The sequence below is a fragment of the Malaya genurostris genome, chromosome 2 (genome assembly GCF_030247185.1).
Source record: "Malaya genurostris strain Urasoe2022 chromosome 2, Malgen_1.1, whole genome shotgun sequence".
Taxonomy (NCBI): domain Eukaryota; kingdom Metazoa; phylum Arthropoda; class Insecta; order Diptera; family Culicidae; genus Malaya; species Malaya genurostris.
This window is the reverse complement of record NC_080571.1, coordinates 59,786,912-59,805,472: the sequence shown is the minus strand read 5'-3', so window position 1 is coordinate 59,805,472 and position 18,561 is coordinate 59,786,912. Positions and strand designations below refer to the sequence as shown.

The following is an 18,561-nucleotide window of genomic DNA, read 5'->3' as shown; positions in this document are numbered from 1 at the left end:
GTTAGCAAGTTAGTCAATAACCTCATGTTAATCATTCATAATTACTCATGATTTAAAGCTCTAGTGTAAGAGTAATCACTAACAATAATGATTGAATTAGCACATATTCAAAGTGTGAAGAATTCAAAAATTCATTACGTCCAGTCTTTTTTACAAGCCACTATATCGAGAGGTAAGCCAACTGCGCTCAATCATTGAAAAAAGTTCTTGTTTCTATGTGTCCATTTTGCTTGGTACGCTTTGTGCGACGGTTCGTTCAACTGAAGCGGATAAAATTTTGCGCGCATTTTATGACGCTACATTTCACCTTAATGCGTGCTTGTACATTTGGCAACCGATCGATTTGATTATCAAGAAAACATAGGTTATTTGTCCGCAGCTGCAAATTCCTAACCAGGTGATAAGCTTTCTTTTGAAATTATTTTCAAATAACGAATTTGGACTTGCCAGGGACATTACTTCGACCCATGTCTTCAGATAATTTTTGTCGAGTAAACTGCTCATAATCCATCTTTACATATATGTTAAATGGCTCGAAAAGAATCCTTTTTTTAACAGGTATCAGCATGAAACTATTGGTTTACAGACGTAATATTTTGCACCGTGATAAATATAGTGAAAATTTCGTTTCCACTTTTTAAACTCTCGCTTCGAAAAGCGGTCTCCTCGAATTTACAGAAAAAAAGTATTTTTCGACTATCCAATTATTGGCTCATTTCTTCCAAACATCCCGTACTCACTTTACACCTCAGCTTCACCGCCGTCCATCAATCTCGACTCGACGGCATTCAATTATCGAAAAACTTGATCGTATCGCATTTTAAATTTGTTTATTCAAAACCCAAGTAGCTCGAGGTAGAAACGACAAAGTCGTCACGGGTGACAAAAAAAAACTGCGGGCTCTGTGCAAAGACCCCACCTGCGCCACCCTTCCGCCTACATCCATTTCCATTTCGGTCTCTCGCAAGAAGCGAAAAGTCCCTCCGGCAAAAGTTCGGTTCCGTTCGTTTTTCGCGAAACTTTTCCTATTCCGCGAAATCAGCTCCCGATCGATTTCAATTCCACAGCAGCACCCCGCAGAGAGGATGGCGAGATGGTGACGAATATTCCCTGTTCAGTTCACCAGGTTGGCTCCTGGGTGGCGGCTGCTGTTCTACCTACCTGCAGACTGTGTTAACTGCCATGACTGGCTGGCTGGATGGCTGGCTGTGATCCGGTACGTCATCCATCCGAGCAGCCAATCAGCCCCGATACAAGAAGCGGTGTCATTTTCAAACCATTACTCAGAAACCGCCGCCGGTTGCCGGCGAAGTTGTTCTTCAATTTCCAGCCCGAACACCGCTTGGATCAACTTGGGTTTTCCATCGAGAAGCAGGTTTTAATATTCATGACGAGTTCATTACTGACGGTTATCAGATTGACAAAAGCCTTCGCTGGTGGAGTGGAGGGCTAAAATTTTACCCTCTCAGAGCACGGCAAGGAAGGGAGGCTGTGACGATCGATGGTGGTGCAAATAGATGATGTCTGCTGTTTACTGGCGTATGTTTTCTTTTTCGATTTGAAACGCTTCATTTGCGATGATGAAACAGATTCAGTCAAGCTCGATGATGTGTGATTCGAAAAAAAGTTTTACATTATTATAATCATTGCAGCGTTCGTGGAAAATTGTGGTTTGAATGCTTGATGATTTATCTTAACTCGGTTGGTAACTGATTGATCTTTTGCTGTTCGTGGTAAACGTTATTCCCTTTTTCCGAATGTTCTCATGTTCCATCTGTAGTTACGATAGCCGAACCCCATGAATTACCTCCAGGAAAATCGATTCTTTGAATAACATTTGTCAGAACACGAACAGTAATTACCGGGTCATACTAACAACCCCTCGTTCGTTCGAGAAGTTAAGCCTCATGCAACGGAGCTAATTTGGCAGAACGCTACGGAACGTTTTTCGTAATTCTCAGCATGAACCTGCTCACCCGACCCAAGTTCAGTCCTGACCTACATTTTATTAGGGTGGATCAAATGTCCGCAGCGCCTGCCGCCTCTCGCAACATTCATTCCGATACACCCGGTCCCGGTCAAGTTCCACAATTCACAGAATATCGGTGGGACCTGGAAGCCGGTGGAGGCAAACAGAATCGATCAATTTTATTATTAAAATGAATATTAAAACCACCATCGTCCGGGCCCCGGCCAGCAAATCGATATCCAGAAGAAAGAAACTTCCACCGGTGGCCTTCGGGTCCTGCGAACGAGTGTCGTTCGTCGATCGACGGGGCTGACACCGGATACCGGTACGATTTTTTTTTCTGTTCGTTCCCGTTGAGCGATTCATTTGGACGTGAAAAGGAACACCGAAAAACGGATGACGAAGCGGATGGAAGCGAGCGAGAAAGTTTTATCCGAAATAGCAATTGGAATATGTTAATTTGATTGGAAAATTGTTTTTCTTTTGGATTACTGCTTTGGCGTGGATTTCGGCGATTTGAATTCGCTCCATTGTGTGCCTCAGACTCTCCCCCCGGGGCAGGCACCGAATGGATTCATTCCGGGATAGAGTGGCGTATTTGCAAAGTGCGGTTGGCAGGGGATTGAAATCAGATTCAGATATTTGGCACAGATCGGTCGATTATCGGTTTCAGTTTCGATAAATTCGGATACGATGGCAGTTTAATTAGGACGGCATGAATGGTACCGGATTTTCTTTGGAAAAATAGAAAGCCCGTCTCTTTGCCTGGTGCCAAGGGTCAAGGTCGAAGACTGGGTGAGGTTGGTGGTACTTCTTTTCTTAATATTTGGATCGTTTTTGTTTGTGTTTCTTCAAGAGAATTAACAAATATAATACGAAGGTCGGAGCTAATGACGCAGGAGATATGAAAATTATTTTTTTCGATTCTTAAAGGCTATGAAGAATATCCGGAAATTCTAAATAATATGGTGCAGACATTTTTCAGTCAGCCCATTTAATGGCAACAAACTTTTGATTTTTTCATAAAATATTCGGCTAATCTTATGCCTGCTTATCCTATAGCCTGGTATTGAATTTTATTTCGATCCGACTTCCGGTTCCGGAACTAAAGTGTGATAAGTGTAAAATTACCAATTTCATGAGTATTTTTTCACAAACGATGGTCAAAAACAGATGCCAACCCCATAAAACTGTTTGACAAAGTTCTTCTAGTTCACAGAACTCGTTAATTAATGAGCATATAAACTTAATTCGGCACTACTGGACCCCCCGTTTCCTGTTCCGGAAGCTACGGAAAAAGTAAAGAAAAATTTCAAAAGTAGAACCCACTTTGATTTCCTTGTGACGTTTGAACCGATTTTCACAAATTTTGGTTTAAATGAAAAATGATATGTGAAACGAAATCAAAATTGTTTACCTTATTCTTCTCGTAGATGGCTGAACCGATCTAAGATTCAAATGAAATCTAAGAATCATCTAAGATTCAAATGAAAAGCTTCAAGATTCTATAAAAAATCTTGCTCTTCAGTCAGATCCAACTTCCGGTTTCGGGGAAACAGGGTGATTGGTATAAAAATGTCTATTCCACATAAATTAATCAGGTTTATTGGGTTAGCAGATTTGGATAGTCGATAAAAAAGTTAACTTTTATCAGTTTTAGTGGTATTCAGTTTTCGATTCAGAAGGCACCTAAAAATTTAATTCGTGCTATGATTTCTCAGAGATGTCTTCCCTGATTTTCAAATATTTTGAAACAAATGTAAACTATACAGCTTCTCAGGTGAATTTATCTGACTTCGGCCATACCGATTTTAGAATTCCGGTTCCAGTATAAAATCGTTTCTCAAAAAAGCCTAATCAAATTTCAGAAACAAAAATTCAAATTAAAATAAACTTATATACAACATTAATTAATTTTATACATACATACAAAAATTAATTAATTTTATCCAATTATGACTTCCGGTTCTAATTAATTTTATTCAATTATACGAATCGGTTTGGGTTATGCTGGTTCCTGAATACCGGCTCTGGAAGTACCTTAAATTACCCTAATCTCTAAAGTGGAACTTACATATCATGACATGTTTAATCGATTATCACACTTCTAGATTCAAATTCGATCCGATTTAATATTTCGACATTATAGAGTAATGAATGATTAAAATCTCAAATTGCCGCTTAAAACGACGGTCATTAAAATAATGTCATGAACAAGGGTGGCAAAAACTCGCTCATAAGATTTGATTTTTTCTATTCATCAGCTCACCACATGATTTACGATGCAATCCGAAAAATGATGGTAAAGATGGAAATCATCGCGAATCTAAACAAACACACTCACCTATACAGAGCACCGCTGACATCAAACTATGATGGTATTGATGGTTCTCAGTTTTGATTTCATAGCATTTAACTCTCATTCCTAGTTTTAAAAAGTGAGTACTGAGTTTGGCATCACCGTGCCGAGCTACACCGGTGAGTGTATGCTTAAACCACAGAGTTGCCAACACAACCCAGATTTTCGGTTTTGTTTTTGCTGGTACTCAAATCGAACACGAGCATTAATGTACGAAAACAAATGTCGAACCGTAGTATGATGTAAACCATAAACGATTGAATTTCATGTCTCGAGCTAAACACAACTTTATACTGAACCGAATGTGTTTTCCAGCATACGAGAACAAAATTGAAATGGCATCGATTCGAACATTGGCCGCCCATGGCAACTCTGGTGGGTGGGGAATACAAGCGAGACAGTGTCATAAGAATCTGATTCAATGTGTTGATGTACAAACACATCAAATCACAACTCACAAATCGTCTCTCAGTGGGTTCTAATATTTGATGTGCACTCAGCGCTCATCTGCTGATTGCTTGACACTACGATGTTGAGACGATGTTTTCTCTAAACAAATGGTTACCCAGTTACTCAACTCGTTCAGCGATGCTTTTGAAACCGATTTGCAGGTGAGCTGAACTCGGTGATGATGAAGTACTGAGTTGATTATTGTCAGCCCTGGTCATGAAAACTTAAAAACCGAAGAATATTCATGCAAAACACACATGCGGATTGATAAAAAAAAAGGTAAAAGGTATCATCTCACTGCTAGGTGCATTAAACACGTTTTTATAAATATAAAAAATAGGTATAGAATTCGCTCAAACTTTAGAAAAATTTTCCGAGGCCCGGAGGGTCGAATGTCATATACCAATCGATTCAGCTCGACGAACTGAGCAAATGTCCGTATGTGTCTGTATGTGTGTTGTCGAGATCTCAGAGATAGCTGGACCGATTTTGATCAAACTAGTCGCAAAAGAAAGGTTTCCCCGTCACCCTTAACGCTATTGAATGGTTTCGAGATAGGATGTTTATTTTTTGAGTTATACGAAGTTTTATGTCAAAATTTTCTGTTTTTTGCAGTATCTGTCACAAATGACCTTGAAAACAGAATATATTTTCAGACTTAGATTCCGCACGGTAATACCTATCCAACAAGCCATAGATTGTTAAAATCCGTCCATTTTTAACGGAGATATCGAAATTTTTGTATAAGCGACTTTTTCCCCTATTCCAGCAGTAGAAGTTTAGAGCGCTGTCTGGCAAAGGAATGCTTGGGAACAACATAAAACACGATTTTTTATAATGTTACATACATTTGTTTCTAAGTACCCAAAAGACTGTGTACAGCATGATATTTTGCCTCGGACCGATTTTAGCACGGTTCGTTTTTGGCAACATAATCGTTCGAATATGCCATATGTAAACCAGATGATGGCAGAATTTTCTAGTTGAAAGCAATTCCATAATTATATTTCTATAATCTACTCAAAGCAATAAATGCTGGAAGAACATAACAGCCATATACCATTCGAATCAGTTCGTCGAGATCGACAAATGCGTGTGTGACAAATAATTTTACTCAATTTTTTTCGGAGATGACTCAACCGTTTTCTACAAACTCAGATTCATATGAAAAGTAGCATGCTCCTAAACAAGGTTCCTGAATTTTTTTGGATCCGATTTCTGGTTCCGAAACTACAGGATGATATGTGAAACGAAATTAAAACGGTGTGACTTATTTTTCTCGTAGATGGCTGAACCGATCTAAGAATCAAATGAAATCTAAGATTCAAATGAAAAGTTTTAAGATTCTATAAAACATCTTGTTTTACAGTCAGATCCAACTTCCGGTTTCGGAGATGCAGGGTGATAAGTATAAAAATGTCTATTTCACATCAATTAATCATGTTTATAGGGTTAGCAGATTTGCATAGTCGATAACCAAATAAACTTATTTCATTTTTGGTTGTATTCAGTTTTCGTTTCGGAAGGCACCCAAAAATTTAATTCGCACTACGATTCCTCAAAGATGTCTACATTGATTTTCAAACATTTTGAAACAAATGTAAACTATACAGCTACTCAAGCGAATTTGTCTGACTTCGGCTACACCGAATTTCGAATTCCGCACGGAAAGACCGAAATCAGCATTTTGGCGAAAAAATTAGTTGATTTTCTGATTTTAGTTAGTTATTTTTTGAGACAACTAAAAAAATTTTACTTTTGCTAATTTAGATTTTTTAATTCTAATTCCCTTAATAATAATAATAAAATATTTGTTGAAATGGCTATATTTTTTAGTTGAATTCACTAATTGAACGTGCTGTCATTTCTTAGCTAAGGCACGCTTCATATCCATTCAACTAATTTTTTAGTTGAATTAGAGAAATAAAACGTTATTTTCAACCAACATAAATGGTTGAATTGGTTTCTGCCATTTGCAGCTATATGGCGCTCTGTCACCGAAAAAACGTTAACACCGTAATGACTACTAGCCACTAGATGGCACACGACTACCGAAAAAAATTTCAGTCACGATTATCTTTTCTATATTGGCAGGTATAAATACGATTTTGTTTTGGAGAAAAAGACATAAACTAAACATAAACTTCTTTTTGGAAATTTTTCTCCTAAATCGCTCCTCCTTCGCGAAATCGACTCTCTCACTGAAAACTTTGAGCACTCGGAAAACAAAAACCGAATACAAGTAGTACACCAGACGGCGTAGCGCGGAAGGGTGGTAGATACAAAAAACATCATTTGACATATACAATTAGAGTGCAGCATTCGAAACTCACTTCACTGTTCCACGTAAAAAACTTTTTTAGGCACAATCGCTTCGAATGCGCACAAATTTTGAATCAATCCACTTTCTACTAAGAGTTAACGCCATTTTTACACACCGGTTTAGAAATTTATATATGGATAAATAGTAACACATACGAAAAACATCTAAACAATTTGCAAGCAGTTTCAACAAGACTGTCCCTTTTAGCTTTTTAATGGATTGTTTTGCTTTGACACTGCTGTCCTTCAGTAATGACGGTGATAGATAAATAGAATCAAAGTTTCTGATTTTAAGAACGAAATTAGTTGTCAATGAGAATTTCGTGTTGGATTGAAATATTGCTGGTTTGTGTCCAGAATATTCGCCAACTAAACACTTTCTCTAAAAATAAGAGTTTTTTTCAGCACAGTAAATTCTAAATTTTAACTAATTTTATAGTTATTTTGGAAATTTTGTTGTTAAAATCAACTAATTCAAAAACAGTAATACGAATTAGGCGCAGAGCTAATTTCGGTCGTTCCGTGTATAAATTACCCTAAACTCTAAAGTGGAAATTACTTCGACATATCATTGAATGTTTAATCGATTGTTACACCTTTGGATTCAAATTCGATTCGATTTGCAGTTTCGACATTACAGAGTAATGTACACAGACAGACATTAAAATCTCAAATTGCCACTTAAAACGACGGACATTAAAATAATGTCATGAAAACTGAAACACCGAAGAATATTCATGCAAAAACACATGCGGATTGATAAAAAAAGGTATCATCTCACTGCTAGGTGGATTAGGCACGTTTTTTATGTTCAGATCACAGCATGCTGTGCGTTTCGCTGTCAGCTTTCGTTTGTTTACTTGTTTGTGCGGTTGAAATCCTGCGTTTTCGAAATGACGCGTATTGAAAAGGAAGTGAAAATTAGGGTTCTGAACACATGGCTAAATGAGAAGGGTATTACTATGCGAAAACTGGCGAAGCGGTTTGGATTTCATCATTGCAGTGTTAAAACCGTTGTGTTGTTTCGGCGGCGACCCGTCAAAACAGAGAGCTATATAGGGAGTTGAGATCAGCTGAGAAAAAATTGCACCGGCGTAAGAAACGTGAACAGAATGAAAGAGTGTTTGCAGAGGCACAAAACTCTTTCGCTAGAAACGACGCTCGGAGGTTCTATAAAACGATCAACAGCATGAGAAAAATGGGTACACCCGTACCAGTTATGATCAACGACCGAGACGGAAATCTGTTCATCGATCACACATCAGTGGCTACCAGATGGAAGGAGCACTTCGAACGACTATTGAATGAACAATCAACGGAAGAGAGTATGAACAGAATAAGAATTGAGGATGATGGACAAGCTGTGGACCCACCCACGCTAGACGAAATACGAAAAGCGGATAGACATCTTAAAAATGGAAAGGCCGCTGGGAAGGACGGCATCCCGGCTGAACTCCTAAAAGTCGAAAGCGAGCGGCTGTACTACGCACTCCACCAGGTAATTGGAATGATCTGGGAAGGAGAGGAAATGCCTTCGGATTGGCTGGATGGTATCATATGCCCTATCTACAAAAAGGGTCACCGACTTGATTGTAAAAACTATCGAGGCATAACATTCCTCAATACCGCCTACAAGGTACATTCTAAGGTTCTGTTCGGCAGACTGCGTCCATTGGCAGAATCCTTTGTCGGCGAATACCAATGCGGCTTTCGAGAAGAACGTTCAACGACGGACCAGATGTTCACCTTACGACAAATTCTCGATAAGTTTTGGGAGTACAACTTGCGGACTCATCATCTGTTTGTAGATTTCAAAGCTGCGTACGACTCAGTGAAACGTAACGAATTGTGGCAGATCATGTTAGAACATGGCTTTCCGACAAAGCTAATTATTGCAACGCTCGATGAATCGAAATCAAGCGTCAAGATAGCTGGTACGACATCCGATGCATTCGTGACGTTAGATGGATTGAAGCAGGGCGACGCGCTCTCAAATCTGTTGTTCAATATAGCGCTCGAAGGTACCATATCGTATCATATCGAAGGTGTGGATCGTAGAGCTGTGGAAGAGGCTTTTATGTCCAAGAAAGAAGCTGCGAGAATTGGGTTGACGATAAACTCTACCAAGACTAAGTACATGGTGGCTGGTAGAGAAAGAGGCAGCCCAAACAGTGTAGGATTCGAGGTGGAGATAGATGTGGTACAATACGAGGTTGTTGACGAGTTCATATATCTTGGAACACTAGTGACATGCGATAATGATATTGGCCGCGAGGTAAAAAGGCGTGTTGCAGCTGCTAATAGGGCTTTCTACGGGCTCCGTAACCAGCTGAAGTCTCGTAGCTTTCACACACGCACCAAACTTGCTCTATACAAGTCGTTGATACTACCTATTGTTCTATTCGGTCACGATGCATGGTCGTTGAAGGAAACAGATGTTCGAGTACTCGGCGTCTTTGAGAGAAAAATCTTGCGCTCAATACTCGGCGGCAAAGAAGAGAATGGAGAATGGCGCAGATGCATGAACCATGAGCTGCATCAAGTATACAAAGATGCGGACATTGGAAGGCTTATAAAACACAGCAGATTACAGTGGGCTGGACATGTAGCAAGAATGAGGAAAGAGAGAATGGCCTACGTGATGTTCAGCAGAGAACCTGGGAGAGGTCGTCGACTGCGGGGTAGACCTCGCACTCTCTGGCTGTGCGCAATCGAAGAGGATACACGCGCAGCGGGAGTACAGAGCGACTGGAAAACGGCGGCTCAAGATCGAGTATCCTGGAAATCTACAATTCGTTCGGTTCCGAAGACGGGATGTGCACTTTAAAGTAAAGTAAGTAAGTGTTTAAACCATCATTAATAAGTTTGAAGAACACTATTCTTTGGATGAGCTACCAGGAAGAGGCAGAAAACCCAGTTCTGTGAGGACTCAAAAATCCTTCCAGATTCACAATACTTTACTGTCGTCGTTGGGGAGGATGTGAGCGATGCGGACAGGTCGATTCAAAAGGGAGAAATTCAGTCGAAAGGTATTGGTATGGCAAGCAATATGTTCCTGTGGTTCGAAGTCAACCATTTTTTATACTACCGGAACTATAAATACAGAAATCTATCGATCTGAGTGTCTCCAGAAGAGATTGCTGCCTTTACATAAGATGCAGAGTACACCTCCACTGTTTCAGCCGGATTTAGCGTCGGCTCACTATGCCAAAACCACTCTCAATTGATTTGCGGAAAAGGGTATAAATTTTGTTGAGAAAAGGGTATAAATTTGTTGAGAATAATATTCTGTTGTTGTATTTTTATTCAATAATATAATATAATATTAAGGCACACTGCTTAAGCTCTAAGATGCCAAGGGTATTTACTAATCTTAATTATCGTCTAACTTAAAACTAGAGTAGTATCATTATGTAATATAGTATCTGGCGATCGGTAGTGGCCGGTGAATTGAATTTAGGATGAGATGATTCCAGATGGCGATGGTAATTTTCTATGTTGGCCGAATTCTTCGGTCCGTGAGGGTCCGCGGGAAACACCCCCAGGCTACGAAGGCCCGGCGGGTGGCCCGCATGCTGGTCATTGACTGGAGCGGTCTTCCGGTGATGGTGATGTTACGGAAGAGAATGAAAAAAAGAAGTAAATATTGTGGGAAACGGGGTAAAAAAGGGGTGTGGGAACAAAATGTTTGAAAACGACAGAGATCTAATTAGTTGCCATCGAGATGGTGAAAAAACAGGGAAAGGGGAACGAAAAAGTTAGTGACAAAAAAAAAAGATCTTGTTAATTCCAATGAAGATGGTGAACAGGGACGGGGATCGAGAGAATCGGGCGGATGTTAGTGTCGAACCTGTAGGTGGAGATTATATTTTCTGAGCGAGGAATAACACATTACACTTGTATATCAATGTGTTTAAGGTACTGGTATATGAGAAGCATATATGAACTATCCCGACTCGCCAACACATCCCGAACCGGCACCTCAGGCGGTCTACCTCGGGCCCTGAGGGATTCCAGTAGCTTCGACCTGGCGTCACGATACTCTACGCACGACCACACGACATGCTCGATGTCCTGATAACCGTCGCCACAGGTGCAGAGCCCGTTCTCCACGATCCCGATACGCCGGAGATGTGCGTTGAATGTATAGTGATTTGACATGAGCCGTGACATAACGCGAATGAAATCACGACTCATGTTCATCCCCTTGAACCAAGGTTTCGTCGATACCTTAGGGATAATGGAGTGTAGCCATCGTCCCAGTTCGTCATTCGTCCATGAAGTTTGCCAACTTTCGAGAGTTTTCTGACGAGAAATACTGAAAAATTCATTGAAGCAGATTGGTCTTTCATAAATATCACCTTCCAATGCGCCCACTTTAGCCAATAAGTCTGCCTTTTCATTGCCCGGAATGGAACAATGCGAAGGGACCCAGACTAACGATATTAAATAAGACCGTTCAGATAAAGTTCTCAAATGTTCCCGTATTTTCTCCAGGAAATATGGGGGATACTTTCCTGGCTTCATTGCCCGGAGAGCTTCGTTCTGTTGTTGTAGTCTAATATTATCAGTATATCGAATAAAATTCGAATATCTAACACTTGTGAATTATTTACAGCGAAATCAGTACTTCCATACTTTCTGGGACAGTCTTTAAGACTAAACGTAAAGAAAAGTAAATGTTTTCATTTGGTTAAAAACGGTTATGTACCCTAAGAACAAACTTAGGTTAATCCCTAAATGAAAACAAAAAACTTTTTTTCAGGATTCGAACTCAGTGCAGCATCTCGAGAAAAATAAAGCGATTTTTTCATCAATCATCAACAAAAATTGATTTCATTCATCAAGGTAATCTCCTTCAAGAGCAATACAATCACCACAAAGCTCCTCTAACTTCTCGATACCGTGCTTGACGAAAGATTTGTCTTTAGGCTCAAAATAGGCTTCACATTCTTCGTTTGAGTTGAATTTCTTACCGGCGAGCATATTTTTGAGATCTGCGAATAGCCAGTAGTCACTGAGGGCTAGATCTGGACTATGCTATGGATGAGGAAGCTACTCGAAGTGTAATTGTTTCAATTTAACCATTATTTCCGTCGATTGGTGAATCTGTGCATTGTCTTTATGAAACAGTGGTTTTTTGTTCGACATGTGAAGTCTTTTTGCCTTTCTCATATAGAAAGGCTATGCAATCACTGTGAAAATCGACTTTTTAACCGAGGCTTGGAGGGCCGAATGTCATATACCATTCGACTCAGCTCGACGAACTGAGCAAATGTCTGTGTATGTATGTGTTTGTGTATCTGTGTGTGTGTGTGTGTGTGTGTGTGTGTGTGTGTGTGTGTGTGTGTGTGTGTGTGTGTGTGTGTGTGTGTGTGTGTAACAAAAATGCACTCAATTTTCTCAGAGAACCGATTTTTACAAACAAAGATTGAAATGAAAGGTCAAAGATGGCTGACCCGATTTTTACAAACTAAGATTCAAATAAAAGGTATTATGGACCCATAGCTTGCAATAGAATTTTATTTGAATGTGACTCCCGGTTCCGGAGTTATATGGTAATATGTGAAAATTTGAGAAAAGGTTTGCACTCAATTATCTCTAGAACAACTCAACCGATTTTCGTAAGCTAAAATTCAAATGAAAGGTCTTAGAATATCATAAAAAATTGTGGAACATTTTATCTGGGCCCGACTTCCGGTTCCGGAACTAAAGCGTGATAAGTGGAAAATCAAAAATTTTATTAGCATTTTTTCACGAACAATGGTTAAAAACTGGTACAAATCCCATGAAACTGTCTGATAAATTATTCTTGTTTTCAGAGCTTGTTAGTTTGTGGGCATGAAAACTTAATTCGGCACTACTGGTCCCCTCTTTTCCTGTTCCGAGAACACCGAAAGTGGAGAAGAAAACTACTAAAACTAATTTTTTTTCGATTTCTCTACGATGCTTGAACCGATTTTCACAAATCTTGATTTGAATTGAAGTTCATACTGTCTTTAAAACTACTGTTAAATTTCATCCGGATCCGACTGCTGGTTCCGTAGTTACAGGGCGATGAGTGTCAAAGTTTTCAAATCGCCATATAGAGTGACAATATGTACAACACCGAAAGAAGAAGAAAACACAAAACGAACAAGGCGTGCTAATAATAATAACAATAATAATAATAATAATAATAATAATAATAATAATAATAATAATAATAATAATAATAATAATAATAATAATAATAATAATAATAATAATAATAATAATAATAATAATAATAATAATAATAAAAATAATAAAAATAATAATAATAATAATAATAGTAATAATAGTAATAATAATAATAATAATAATAATAATAATAATAATAATAATAATAGTAATAATAATAATAATAATCTATATATATATATAAAATAATAGCGAAAAAAGTGTGTGTTGCTAATGTTCTCTGGTATGCGTGGGCCGATCTTCAAATGATTTTTTTTGTTCAAAAGGTAACGTTTATTCGGAGGTTTTAGGCTATAGTACATAAGGAAAATCCTTCGGGAAAGTAGATAAAAACTAGAAAATGGGTTCGTTCAGAATTGGAAATTTTCCATTTAATGCATGCTAGATCTCCAATGATTGTTTCGAGTTATGCAATGCTGCTACCCGCTGGAGAGCAAAATATGAATACTAGATTATTAATAAAACCGTTTGGCGCCAAACAAACTGCAAAAATTTCGCTGAACCTACTTGATTCACATGTTTCTTTATTTCGAATCACATGTTCGATTAAGTAAGGGCGCCAAATGAACAGCATGCAGGTTTCCATTTTCCGATATATAAATTTGGGTTCAATGCAGTGAAGTTAAATTATAGAACGACTGTAAGCCAAGAAAAATTAACGTTTTTTTTGATTCGTTGTTTTCCTAAAACTCCAGAAATGTGAATCTTATCTTCACGGTAGATATAATTATTGCTGTCACAACGCACTGAGACAAAAGGATTGAGGTGTGCTGGCACTTCAAATTAACACCGTTAACTCAAACACCAAAACTGTTGAGCTCTCTACTTTTTGGAACAATTCCATTCGAAATAGAAGGACATTTTCTGTTTTTTTTCGGCTTAAATTTTTCATTTGCTATACTTTTTTTTAAATTTTTTAAATTTTGCTATACTTTTGAAGAATTTTTTGGACGAGATTTTGTGTAATTTTTTTCGAAACGACCTCTAAATTTCGTCAATTGCTTCAAATTGCAAGTTTAAGTCCAAACGTTTTTAATTGGCCCAAACGCGATTCGAATTATATCAACCCAGAGTCATTCGGAATTTCAAATTATTTTCATTTGAGTGGCTATGAATAGTTTCGTCCAATGTACTCGAACCAACCTGTTTGCATCCTATTATTAAATTACATCGATTGAACCGAGATTTGGGAACTCTTCGACATGTTTTACCTATTCAAATGATTTACTCTCTTGCTCATAAACTGTCAAACTGATTTTGGTTGTATTTTGCTTGGATCATTTGGGACTTTTAAGAGCAGGAAAAAACTGCTTTAAAATGCGAGATCGAATCAAAAACAATTGTCAGATGATTCAATTTTACGGAACATTCTACCATTCAACTTCACTAATCGCGAGCAATCATGAGGGTCGTTCGATTATTCTGACTTAAGAGTATTCGAAATAATTTCCATCCTAAGATAATTTTTGAGCTGTGAGAAGTTCACCAGAACAGCTCCAGGTTCAGAAATAAGAAGAACAGATACAGAAGGCATGTTCAGGAAAAAATAAAGAAGGTACAAAACCAAGTACAGAAATGAGGGAAACAAGTAGGAAGTACTGGCACAATTGCAGAGAGTGCAGAAAAAGGTACAGAATGTGCAGATGGTACAGATATAAGTGCAGAAGTTACAGGTATAGAATGTACAGGAACAAATTCTGAAACAAGCACAGAAAGTACAGGAAAAAACACACCAATTACAGAAACAAGCACACTAAGTACAAAATAAAGAGCGGACAATAGAGGAACAAGTACAGAAAAAAGTTTAAAGTTCAAAAGTTTATCGCAAATGCTGTAGAGGCAACAATTTTGAATGGCAAGTTAGAAGAAGAAAATATTTTCATTCCACGCATTCCAATGATGCCCACTGATATGTCATTTCAATTTGAACGTCATTTTCTCATCCGTTTCACTTTTCTGTTACCGTCAATAGTCAATAATAATAATAATAATAATAATAATAATAATAATAATAACAATAATAATAATCCTCCTACATGTTTTATGCTGCTGATTCATGCTGTTTAGCTTGACTTACATATGCAGAAGTAACAGAAACGCATGATCGTTTCGTTTGTTAGATTTCGTTTAATTGGGTTAATCGAAATAGAGCATGAGATAGTAAGTATAGGTTTAACTACGTTCAAAACTGTTCCAATTTGCAGGTCATATTTGGCGGTAGTGAACAAACCAACTTCGGCTATTCCGTTTATCTGAATCCGGTTTCGGAAGAATTTGAAATAGTGATCAAAAACTGCTAAAAGGATCTCACTTACTTTTCTTGGATATGGCCAAATCGATTTTCACAAACTTATAGGTTCAAAAGAAAAGTGTTACAGTTTCATACGAAATTCCTTAATTTGTTGTGGATACTACTTTCGGTTCCGGAACTACAGGTTAAACAGGATTTATAGAGTTTGTGAGATTAGATCCGAACGAATCATCCTATTTCTATTCAATAAACAGTTGTTTTTGCGAATTTCACGGTTGTATTTTTGATGTAATGAGTAATATGAGAAAGGCATCATTACACCAATAGGAGGATTAAAATATGTTTTTCCTTGATTCTTGAATTCAGTCGATATAACAACGCCAATTAGTATTCGCTATTGATTTTCTTTTCTCGAGATATTCGATTGATATTATACCATGTGCGTCTCAAAATACTAAAGCCGATATCTTCCCAGCTAACTATGGTTTTTTATCATATATACTCCGAATTGAAGTGATGGATCCATGTTTCATCCATTATTATATATCAACCTAAAAAATCTAATTTAAAAACATATTTAGTTTTTGGTGAACTAAACGAGTAAACGCGACTTCAACTTTTAAAAAAGATTTTTCATGGTCAAATTTCGGTATCTTAATGACTTCAGCTATCTTACACAATTTCAATTTACGATTAGATATAACCACTTTGTGGACTTTTTCGATGTTTTCTGTAGAAAAAAAAAACGGAAGGACTTTTTTGGGGAATGATTTGAGGATCCAAAAAACGGAGTAATCCGAATTTTGTAAAGAGTACTTTTTAATATTTATATTTAAGGCATCATTACACCAATAGGAGGATTAAAATATGTTTTTCCTTGATTCTTGAATTCAGTCGATATAACAACGCCAATTAGTATTCGCTATTGATTTTCTTTTCTCGAGATATTCGATTGATATTATACCATGTGCGTCTCAAAATACTAAAGCCGATATCTTCCCAGCTAACTATGGTTTTTTATCATATATACTCCGAATTGAAGTGATGGATCCATGTTTCATCCATTATTATATATCAACCTAAAAAATCTAATTTAAAAACATATTTAGTTTTTGGTGAACTAAACGAGTAAACGCGACTTCAACTTTTAAAAAAGCTTTTTCATGGTCAAATTTCGGTATCTTAATGACTTCAGCTATCTTACACAATTTCAATTTACGATTAGATATAACCACTTTGTGGACTTTTTCGATGTTTTCTGTAGAAAAAAAAACGGAAGGACTTTTTTGGGGAATGATTTGAGGATCCAAAAAACGGAGTAATCCGAATTTTGTAAAGAGTACTTTTTAATATTTATATTTAAGTACAAAAAAATGATCAGTTTTAAAAATTGAAAAACAAAATGGCGGTATTTTCGCGAAAGTGCTGCTTTTTGACGGCCGGAAATTCAGCTCCCCCAATTTTCGATCTAGAACAAAAAAACAAAACATTTTCCAATTTCATTTTACAGTGTGCATAGAGGTACGTACACCCAAACCTCCATTTACGAACCTTATATATGTATGTATGTATGCTTACACACTCACTAGTTTGCGTATAGGTGTATATATTTATACATATAAATGATCGCTTTTACTTCACCAATATTTATATGTAATAAGAAATACATTTTTTCGGTTTTTAACGATATCAAACTAACTGGAGATTATAAGAGGAGGAAGAATATGAAATCATAGAGCCATAGTACTCAAGGAAGAGCAAGGATGTGAAGAATAAAGTGTGGAAAAGTGAGACGTGACAAGGGTCATTTAAGTAAGCAGAAGGCTTCTCGTATCTAAACTTTTACCTTCTACCAGAGGAGTCGAACTTAGGCATCTTAGCGATACGAGTCATCCAAGTCTCTGATATGTCAGAAAGTAAAGGCAAAGGTTGTTTGCGAACCGGTTCGGATAGTAAATGGCAAACGACCTTTGCCTTTACTTTCTGACATATCAGAGACTTGGATGACTCGTATCGCTAAGATGCCTAAGTTCGACTCCTCTGGTAGAAGGTAAAAGTTTAGATACGAGAAGCCTTCTGCTTACTTAAATGACCCTTGTCACGTCTCACTTTTCCACACTTTATTCTTCACATCCTTGCTCTTCCTTGAGTACTATGGCTCTATGATTTCATATTCTTTCTCCTCTTATAATCTCCAGTTAGTTTGATATCGTTAAAAACCGAAAAAAGTAAAAATTACTGACTGACCAGAAGTCATAAATAAAAAAGTAAAAAATAAGAAATACAAATATTTGCACACATGCGTACGTAAATCAATACATATATAAGTTACGTAAATGGAGGTTTGGGTGTAGAGGTTTTTTTAATAAATTGATTTTCTGTAAAATGGCAGCCCTTTGAAAAAAAAAACGCATTTTTTCATCAAAAAATTGTTCATAAAAAAAATTTACATTTTTCAAAAACCCCTACGTATCTCTGTGGAGATAACTATCGAGAATATTCTGAAAATTTTTTGAATCGATTGGTCAAGATTTACTAGACTTATGTTTCCGGCCAGCTCAAAAGGCGCTCGGAGTATAATAGTCGGAGTTTTGCGGTAAAACTCGAAATTAAGACGTCTAGAAAATTTTCCCGCTTTTTATCGTTTGGAATATTATTTTTAATATCATACATGATCTTTTGCAATAAAAAAAAATCCGATTTTTTGCAAATTCTAGTGGTGTAGCCCCTTAAATGAAGCAAACCAATAATAAAATAGTTCAATAGAACACATCCCGGAGAACATTATGAATTAACACACAAAATTGTTCTGAATCCATTGTTGTATTGAAAATGATCAAAGTAGTGTCATTTAAATAACTCTAACTAATCGAAATATCATGAAATTTCGTACAAAGTCTTTTGGATGATAGTACTTCATAAACGTCATTTGGATTTGACAAAGATAGCGCCATTTGTGAGTGTCAGTCAATCAATTCAATTCCGGAA

At 37.3% G+C, this 18,561-nt stretch overlaps 1 protein-coding gene across 4 annotated transcripts in view; it reads right to left on the bottom strand.

The window, feature by feature from the left end:
- The window catches only part of LOC131427224 (synaptogenesis protein syg-2), a 957,395-nt gene that overhangs the window by 870,077 nt on the left and 68,757 nt on the right, over positions 1-18,561 (bottom strand). The window lies entirely within an intron of this gene.